General features: G+C 58.0%; 1 non-coding gene across 1 annotated transcript; it reads left to right on the forward strand.

Annotated features, from left to right (window-relative positions):
• The first annotated feature begins 8957 nt into the window (after positions 1–8957).
• LOC114022616 lies at positions 8958–9121 on the forward strand. Its single transcript, XR_003566649.2, has one exon. It is a non-coding gene; the product is annotated as a U1 spliceosomal RNA (small nuclear RNA).
• The last annotated feature ends 383 nt before the right edge of the window (positions 9122–9504 follow it).

Genomic DNA, 9504 nt, shown 5'->3' on the forward strand with positions numbered 1-9504 from the left:
TTTAGGCATATATATATAGTGACAAAGTTCCTCCTATACCTTGGTGGGTCTTGCGCTTATTGGCGGATTTGCTCGCCTTGGAGCTTCACGGCAGCCCTCAGCTTGGCCGTTTTCCTGAACTCACAGTCCAGATCGACTCCTCCTGTGTCTGACCAGGAGTTGGGAGGATTTGGGGGGAACCCAGGCCCACCCTCTACTCCAGGTTCCAGCCTACAGCCCTGTGGAATGCAGCTGTCTAGAATGCCTCCTGGAACAGCTGTGCGACAGCTACAACTCCCTGAGCTACTTCCCCATGGCCTCCTCCCAACACCTTCTTTATCCTCACCATAGGGCCTTCCTCCTGGTGTCTGATAATGCTTGTACACCTCAGTCCTCCAACAGTCCACGTTCTCGCTCTCAGCTCCTAGTACCTCTTGCTCCCAGCTCCTCACACACATACACCACAAACTGAAGTGAGCTCCTTTTTAAAAGCCAGGTGCCCTGATTAGCCTGCCTTAATTGATTCTAGCAGCTTCTTGATTGGCTGCAGGTGTTCTAATAAGCCTGTCTTAATTGTCTCCAGAAGGTTCCTGATTGTTCCCTGTTACCTTACCCAGGGAAAAGGGACCTACTTAGCCTGCTCTTCTGCTGCTGCCCTCTGGCCTGGGCTTTCCTTGCTTTTTGCCCCTGCTTTCGGCTTCCCCCCCCGACTAGGCCAGATGCTCTCCCACCTTCTCCTCCCTTTCTTTTCTTTTTGTTGTTTTTTTTTCTTTCCTGCTGTTGCTAGAGTGCTGGCTGGCTGCCAGCCGGCTCTTAGCCCCCCCGCCCTCGGACGCTGCTGCCACTCCAGCTTAACCCCGCCCCCGAGAGAGGGGGGGCCTGCCGGCCCGCTCCCCAGAGCGGAGGAATGGAAGAACCCAGCCCCCAGACCCAGCCTCTTGCTGTTTGTCTGCGGACCCGTCTTCGGTCGAGAGGATTCTTATCACTGACTCCGGCATTTCTGGAATGCTGTTGCTGAAAAAAAGAAAACCCGGAATAGACAGAGAAAAAACCATCCACCAGAGGAACACCGCCCGGGGAATCTACAAATCGCCGTGGAGGGGGCCTAAGACTGAGTAACTTTCAAACTGTGCTCTCGTGTGGGGGGAGGCCTTGACTGTGTCTTAATTGTGTTTGTAGGGACACGGGGGGTGTGGCACGGAGCTGCCCCCCGATCCATCTGTGTCCTCCCAATCCCCACACTATGACCTTCCTCACTGCCCCCCCGCCATTTTTGCTGGCTATCTAACATCTGCCTCTGGACTCAGCTGCTCGCCCTGATTCCACCACGTGGACCAGAAGCACCAGCCAAGCAAACAGGACTCTCTGGACAAGCGTACGGTGGTTTATGTGCCCCCCGCCCCTGAATTGTCCACCCCACAGGTTGTCCCTTTCTATCTGACCCCAACTCCTGTTAATCACCTGCCACTGCCCCCGCTGGGGCATCGACAATGGAGGGCACCGGGGTGACCTCCACTGCTGCCATGCCCATCGCCTCCCCAGACTCTAGGGAAGCTCCCCCAGCCGGCGGGAAAGGCCAGGGCAAGAAGAAGGGGAAGGGCCCCGCTAAAACCACTGGGCCCTCCATGGCATGCTGCAGCCCTGCCACCTACCACGGCATCCTCCCCCACTGCCCCCTCCACCAGCTCTGCAGATGTCCCTCCCTCAGCCCCTGGGATGTATGCCCAGGAGGCGGCAGCCCCCCTTCCTGCCGCCTCGTCATCTCTCCCACTCTCCGCCACCATCAATAGGGGCCGAGGCCCCTTTCCCACCATGACAAGGAAGCACGGAGTCCGATGCCTCCTGGTGCCCGCCTCGCCCCACGTGGAGACCTATGTGCAGGCGTTGGCGAGGGTGGTGGGGCCCTCGGCCATTGTGGTGGCCTCCAAAATGTACGAGAAGGTCGTCCTATTCTTAGCATCAGAGGCTGCCGCCCAGGATGCAGTGGAGAGGGGCCTGGTGGTGGGGGGGGTGTTTGTCCCCCTAGAGCCGCTAGACAACGTGGGCGTCCGCCTGGTCCTGACCTCTGTCCCTCCTTTTCTCCCCAATGCTGCCCCGCTACCTGCCCTGTCCACCCTGGGGAAACCTGTTTCTGTTATCAACGCTCTCCCACTGGGCTGCAAGGACCCCACCCTCTGTCACATTTTTTCCTTCCGCCGGTAAGTGCAACTTTTATTGCCGCCGCCGGCGGCGCACGACAGAGTGGCGCTCAAAGGGTCCTTCCTAGTCCCCCATGAGGGGACCTGTTACCGGGTGTACTTTTCCATGGGGGAAGCCCGGTGCTACCTCTGCCGGGCGTCGGGGCATGTCCGGAGGGACTGCCCCTTAGCCCGGCAAGGAGGGACACCTGGGATCCCCGAGACCCGGCAGGACATCGGCCCCGTCATTGCCGACGCCCCTGGCTGGCCGGTACCCGAACCCGCCCCCCCCTCCTCTTCGGACCACCGCTACTCCCGCTCAGGCCCAAGGGGCACCTTCCCTACAACGCCCAGACGAGTAGGAGAGCCCCGCCCTCGCTGCTGACAATCTAGCGGGGCCTATGGAGGAGGGTGTGGCAGAAATACCACCAGGCATGGGAGAGAGCCTGCCCCAGGGAGAATCCTCCCTCCCTTATGCTGCCCCACCATTCCCCCGCCCAAGTCCCTGACCCATCGCCTTTACCCCCTGACACGGCCCCTGCTAACCAGCCCCCAGATGATGCCATGGAGGGCTGGGCCCTAGTCCAGGGGAAACGAGGCAAGCGGAAGGCTCGAGCTCCACCTCATCTACCCCCTGGAAGACCAGGAAGGGGGGCACCGATGCCGAACCTTCCTCTTTGACCACAAGTGCATCCCATCCACCGGTGTCAGCTGAGAAAGACGTGGAATCACCGGAGAGTAGTGTCTCCCCTCCACGGGTAGTGTCTCCCCTCCGAGACCCTCGAGGAAGCCCCTTCTGTCCTGACGCTACCCGAAGCCCCCGTGAACCCCGAGACAACCATCGTGGTGGGTGCCGGTGGGGAGAACCCTGGGGCGGCAGAAAGCGTCCTCTCCTCCATGTTCGAGGAGATCGAGGCCTTAGATCTGACCCCGGTCGCCCAGGGGGAGGACGACTTTTTGCCAGCAAATCTCGATCTAGGTGACCTCACTCCACCCCTCTTTTCCCCTCCCTCCCTCCCTCCTGTTAATTGTTGCTTCCACTCCCACCTCTGAGGAGCCCCTGGACTCCTCCATCGCCCCAGCCGCTGATGGCACCCCGCTGACGACCACCGAGACTGCTCAGGTGACAGCCGGCACCACGCAGCCGGGGAACGAGTCGCCAGGGGCGCCCCCCGTTGGTGCGGAGCAATTGACTTCCTTCCCGGGAGGGGGCCCTACCTCCACCTCCTGATGCTGAGGCCCTAAATCCACCACAGAGCGCGTGCCCAGTGTCACTGAGAGCTCCCTCCCCACCCCTTTAACCCTTGAGCCTGATCGGGAGGCGCCACCATCCAGCTGCTTGCCTCCCGAAACCCAGAACCTCGCCCCTGCCCCTGCCCCTGCCCCTATCCAATTTACCTCCTGCAATATCATTGCCACCCCCGGGGCTGTCTCCTTCCCTTTCCCAACTGATGACCCCCAGGGAGCGGCCTTTGTGTTCTCCTGCCCTGACCCATTAGGAGCTGCTATTTTCCCTCCCCTGCCCCCTATCGCCCCAGAGCTTGAGGCGGGCCTAGAAGCTCCAGCCCATCAGGCTCCCCGTCGGGGGTCCGCACCCTGCTTGTCCGTTTTAGAGGACCACAAGGCTGCAACAAGGGTCCCGCCGGGGAACAACTGGGAAACCGTAACCCCACCCCCCCCATGAGCGGCAAGGAGAGCTGCAGAAGTTTTTAGAGGATGTCCGTGGCTCCCGCAACAAGGTACAACTTGCTCTCCAGCGATGGGGAGATTTTTCTCAAATCCTTTGGGCCACAAGGGCCCTCATGGGGGAAGGTAAAGGGATGGGGAAGCAGGATGTCGCAGCCCACTGGCAGGTCCGCGTCTTCCGTGAACAATTACTCACCTGCGGGATGGGTCACAGACTGCTGCGCAGCCTGCTGGGAGATGCGAGCGTCCTTGCCAGTGAGGACCCCCCCGACCCTCCCCATGACACCTCTCACCCTCGCAATGTTGAACACCCGGGGTTGTAGGATGGCTCTCCGCAGGTCCCACGTGCTCTCCTTCCTTCGGGAGGGAGGGTGCTCTGTGGTTTTCCTGCAGGAGACCCATATGGACCCGACCGCCGAAGACAGTTGACGGCTGGAGTGAGGGGACAGGGTCTACTTTAGCCATGCCACAGTTCGACAGGCTGGAGTGGTGACCCTGTTCTCCCCCGACCTATGGCCCGAAGTGCTAGGGGTCACCGAGGTCGTGCCGGGTCGCCTGCTGCATCTCCGGGTCCATATGGAGGGGCTCGTGGTTAACCTCGTTAACGTCTATGCCCCGACATCGGGCCCAGAGTGGCTGCAATTCTACCAGCAGGCGTCCGCCTTCCTTGGCACCTTAGATTCTCACGAGTGCCTGGTTCTGGAAGGGGATTTTAATACCACCCTTGAGGAACAGGACCGCTCGGGGACCGAGCAGAGCCCGGCCGCCGCAGACACCCTCCGGGAGATAGTCGAACATCACTCCCTTGTGGACATCTGACGCGACCACCACCCGGATGACACTTCCACGTTCACCTTTGTCCGGGTGGAAGCCCATCGGTCGAGCCACTCCCGGTTGGACCGCATTTATTTATCACGCTTCCATCTTTCACGAGCCCACTCCTCCAGCATTCGGCTGGCCCCATTTTCTGACCATCATCTAGCCACTGTGACAGCCTCCCTCTGTGCAGAGAAGCCGGGGCCGGCCTACTGGCATTTTAACAACAGCCTGTTGGAGGATGAGGGCTTTGTGACGTCCTTCTGGGAATTCTGGCTGGCCTGGTGAGGGCAGCGGCGTGCCTTTCCCTCGGCACGGCAATGGTGGGACCTGGGGAAGGTACGCGCCAGGCTTTTCTGCCGTGACTACACCCAGGGCACCAGCCGACGGAGAAATGCGGCGATAGAGCAGTTGGAACGGGAGGTCTTAGAGCTGGAGAGGCGTCTGGCCACCAGCCCCAAGGACCTGCTCCTCTGTGGAGAAGCGGGAGGAGTTCCGGGCCCTGAGGACCATCGGGCCCCGGGGCGCCTTTGTTCGATCCCGCTCCCGCATCTGCCTCCTTCAGGAGATGGATCGCGGCTCCCGCTTCTTCTATGCTCTGGAGAAAACGAGGGGGGCCAAGAAACAAATCACCTGCCTCCTGGCAGAAGACGGCACCCCCCTCACAGAACCGGTGGAGATGTGCAGGAGGGCCCGAGCCTTTTACGCAAGTCTTTTCTCCCCGGATCAGACCGACCCTGGCGCTTGAAGAGTGCTCTGGGAGGAGCTCTCTACGGTCAGCGTGAGTGACCGAGACCGTCTAGAGTTGCCTGTCACTCTGGCCGAGTTCTCATAGAATCATAGAATCATAGAATATCAGGGTTGGAAGGGACCCCAGAAGGTCATCTAGTCCAACCCCCTGCTCGAAGCAGGACCAAGTCCCAGTTAAATCATCCCAGCCAGGGCTTTGTCAAGCCTGACCTTAAAAACCTCTAAGGAAGGAGATTCTACCACCTCCCTAGGTAACGCATTCCAGTGTTTCACCACCCTCTTAGTGAAAAAGTTTTTCCTAATATCCAATCTAAACCTCCCCCATTGCAACTTGAGACCATTACTCCTCGTTCTGTCATCTGCTACCATTGAGAACAGTCTAGAGCCATCCTCTTTGGAACCCCCTTTCAGGTAGTTGAAAGCAGCTATCAAATCCCCCCTCATTCTTCTCTTCTGCAGACTAAACAATCCCAGCTCCCTCAGCCTCTCCTCATAAGTCATGTGCTCTAGACCCCTAATCATTTTTGTTGCCCTTCGCTGGACTCTCTCCAATTTATCCACATCCTTCTTGTAGTGTGGGGCCCAAAACTGGACACAGTACTCCAGATGAGGCCTCACCAGTGTCGAATAGAGAATTCTCGGAAGCTCTCCGTCGTATGCCCACTCATAAGTCTCCAGGCATGGATGGGCTGACCGTAGAGTTCTACTGCGGGTCTTGGGACGTCCTCGGACAAGACCTAGTCACCGTCTGGGCCGAGTCTCTGCAGAGCGGGGTCCTACCTCTTTTGTGCAGGTGAGCTGTGCTCGCCTTACTGCCGAAGAAGGGGGACCTCCACGATTTATGAAATTGGCGTCCCGTCTTGCTCCTCAGCATGGACTACAAAATCGTAGCAAAAGCAAACTCGCCGCGGCTAGGGTCTGTGCTGGTGGACGTGATCCACCCAGACCAGACCTACACCGTCCCGGTACTCAGTATCTTTGATAACCTATTTCTGGTTCGGGACCTTTTGGAACTCGGGCGTAGAGACAGTCTGTCGTTCCTAGATCAGGAGAAGGCGTTCGATAGGGTGGACCACGGGTACCTCCTGAACACTCTGCGAGCGTTTGGCTTTGGACCCCAGTTTCTGGTTTTTCTCCGGGTGCTGTACGCCTCCGCAGAGTGTCTGGTTAAGCTCAACTGGACCCTGACTGAACGGGTCAGCTTTGGGTGAGGAGTGCAGCAGGGGTGCCCCCTCTCGGGCCAGCTGTACGCTCTGGTGCTCGAGCCCTTCCTCTGCCTCCTCCGCAGGAGATTGACAGGGTTGGTGCTGCGGGAGCCAGAGCTGTGGCTGGTCCGATGACATACTCCTCGTGGTCCAGGATCGGGCGACTTGGCAGGCGTGGAGGCTTGCCAGGTCATCTATTTGGCAGCCTCCTCCGCCCTGGTCAACTGGGTCAAGAGCTCTGGCTTGGCGGTAGGAGACTGGCGGCAGGCGAGCTCCCTCCCACCCGCGCTTCAGACCATCCGGTGGAGCACGGGTCCGCTGCTTTACCTCGGCGTTTACCTTTCTGCCACGCATCCCTCTCCGCTGGAGAACTGGGAAAATTTAGAGGGCGGGGTGATAGAGCGGCTCCGGAAATGGACGGGACTACTCCGATGTCTCTCCCTTCGTGGGAGAGCGCTGGTGCTTAATCAACTAGTCCTGTCCAAGCTCTAGCACCGGCTCAACACTCTGGTCCTGGCCCCAGGTTTCCTGACCAACCTCCGGACATCGATTCTGGGGTTCTTTTGGTCAGGAACGCACTGGGCCCTTGTAGGGGTTCTTCATCTACTCCTGAAGGAAGGAGGACAGGGCCTGAAGTGTCTACACACTCAGGTCCATGTCTTCCGCCTCCAGGCCCTACAGAGGCTCCTCTATGGTGCAGGCAGTTCGGCGTGGAGCACACTGGCGCATGCCATCTTGCGTCGCATCCAAGGGCTCCGATATGACCGGCAGCTCTTTTATCTCCATCCGGGAGGTCTTCCGCGAGACCTCTCGGGGCTGCCAATCTTCTACCAGGACCTCCTCCGGACTTGGAAACGGTTTTTAACGACCAGGTCCATGGTGGCCACCGAGGGGGCAGATCTCCTTGCGGAGCCCCTGCTACACAGCCCCCAGCTCCGTGTGCAGGTGGTGGAGTCCCGCTCGGTGCGCCAGAGCTTGATCCTGGCAGAAGTCACGAGAGTCGGAGACCTCCTGGACTACGACCGGAGAGACTGGCTGGATCCCCTGACGCTCGCCCGGCGCATGGGGCTCTCCAAACCTCGCACCCCCCGGCGCGTACTTCAGGAGGCAAAGGCCGCTTTGCCACCCGCTGCTTGAGCTTACCTCAACCGGGTCCTGCTCGAGGGCACGCCCCGCCCACCCTCTACCTCAGGCCCGCCGGACCTTTTAATTGGACCCCTGCCCCGCAGACCCAATCAACCTCCTCACCCCTTCACTGTGAGCCGGCTGCATGAACTGCAGCCGGTATGCTTCCAAACCGCGCCAAGGAAACATCTATACACGCTCATGCTCCACACCCTTCACGCCCTCACCCTAGTGTCCCGCCCCAACACAAAGTGGCGAGACTTTCTGCCACCTTTGGAGGGTGAGCAGCCCCAGTGGGCCAGCCTATATTCCACCTTGGTTCGGAGGCCCGTCAGGGACATCAGTTGGCGGCTCTTTCACGGAGCTGTGAGCACGGGCACGTACTTGGCGCGGTTCACCCCCGTCCCAGATACTTGTTCCTTTTGTGGTGTGAGGGAAACCCTGGCGCACATATATTTGGAGTGCGCCAGGCTGCAGCCCCTGTTCTGGCTCCTCACAAATCTCCTATTATGTTTTTGGTTGCATTTTTCCCCTCACCTTTTTATTTATGCACTCCCCATCCGTGGCCTCAAAGGCACGGGATCTCCTAGTTAACCTCCTCCTGGCCCTGGCTAATATGGCCATCTACAAAACCGGAGAGAGGAGGTTGGCCAATGGAGTTTCCTGTGACTGTGGGGCCATTTTCCGATCCTCGGTACGTTCACGTATCCGGGCGGAGTTCCTCTGGGCAGCGTCCACTGACTCCCTTGATGCTTTTGAGGAGCGGTGGGTGCTGTCCGAGGTTCTCTGCTCGGTGTCCCAGTCCAGGTCCCTTTGTCTGACCCTTTGATTGGGGGAGAGAGTAAGGGACCCCAGCCATTGCCGCTGCAGACACCCCACCTTAGAGCGATCCTTTCACACGTGGGTGCACGTGCTCCCCCCCTCCCTCCAGATTGTCCACCCCACAGCCTGCCCCTCTTGTTGGGTGCTTTCAGATGAGGGAATTGTTGGTGACACTTGGGCGTGGTGCCAGGTAACTCGAGGGGGTGGAAGACCACGAGAGTCGATGAAGCCCCCCGCTCTGGACCCAGGCAAGCTTGAACACTTCCCTCCCCTGAAGCTAATGAGAAAACAATTGTGATTGGTTGCTGTGTTACAAAGTAAAAACAGCAGTATATGCAATGTGTAAGTGTGTTATGCAAATAAAAACATCTTTTGCTTAAAAAAAAAAAAATTACTCTCCTGTAGCTGGCAGGTGAGATACCATGATCATGAAGGTGGTTTTCCCAGGGTGAGGCTCATCCATTGCACTGTGGGTGTGCTGACCCCTGCGATTTCCCCAAATGCAGGAAACTCGACTGCATAATTTGTGGTAGTGGGGGACTACGTTCGCGCTCTCCCCTGGGAAAAAAAAATTACTCTCCTATAGCCATCTGACCCGACCCTATCACTATATACATATACATGCCTAAAGATTTGTTACAGGTGTGTACAACCCTTCCCCCCACAATTTTGAGATCCTTGAAATAAAATTAATCTTCTGACTAAAATAAATTGTTTTTTAGTGGAATGACCAAAACTCTAATCAGGAAGCAGAGATAATACCTTGTTCTAGGTGACCAGTGACAGTTTGAACAAGCTCCAAATCAATAATTGAACAAATCCCTGTTCTGAACAGTTGGTGGCCCATCCATAGGGTAAAAATTATGCACAGAGTTTGAGGGACAATATAAAAACAAATCAAGATCTGTTTGTGGATGCAGCAGGCACATCTATAGTTAAAAACT

Source organism: Chelonia mydas, chromosome 1 (assembly GCF_015237465.2).
Source record: "Chelonia mydas isolate rCheMyd1 chromosome 1, rCheMyd1.pri.v2, whole genome shotgun sequence".
NCBI classification, from domain to species: domain Eukaryota; kingdom Metazoa; phylum Chordata; order Testudines; family Cheloniidae; genus Chelonia; species Chelonia mydas.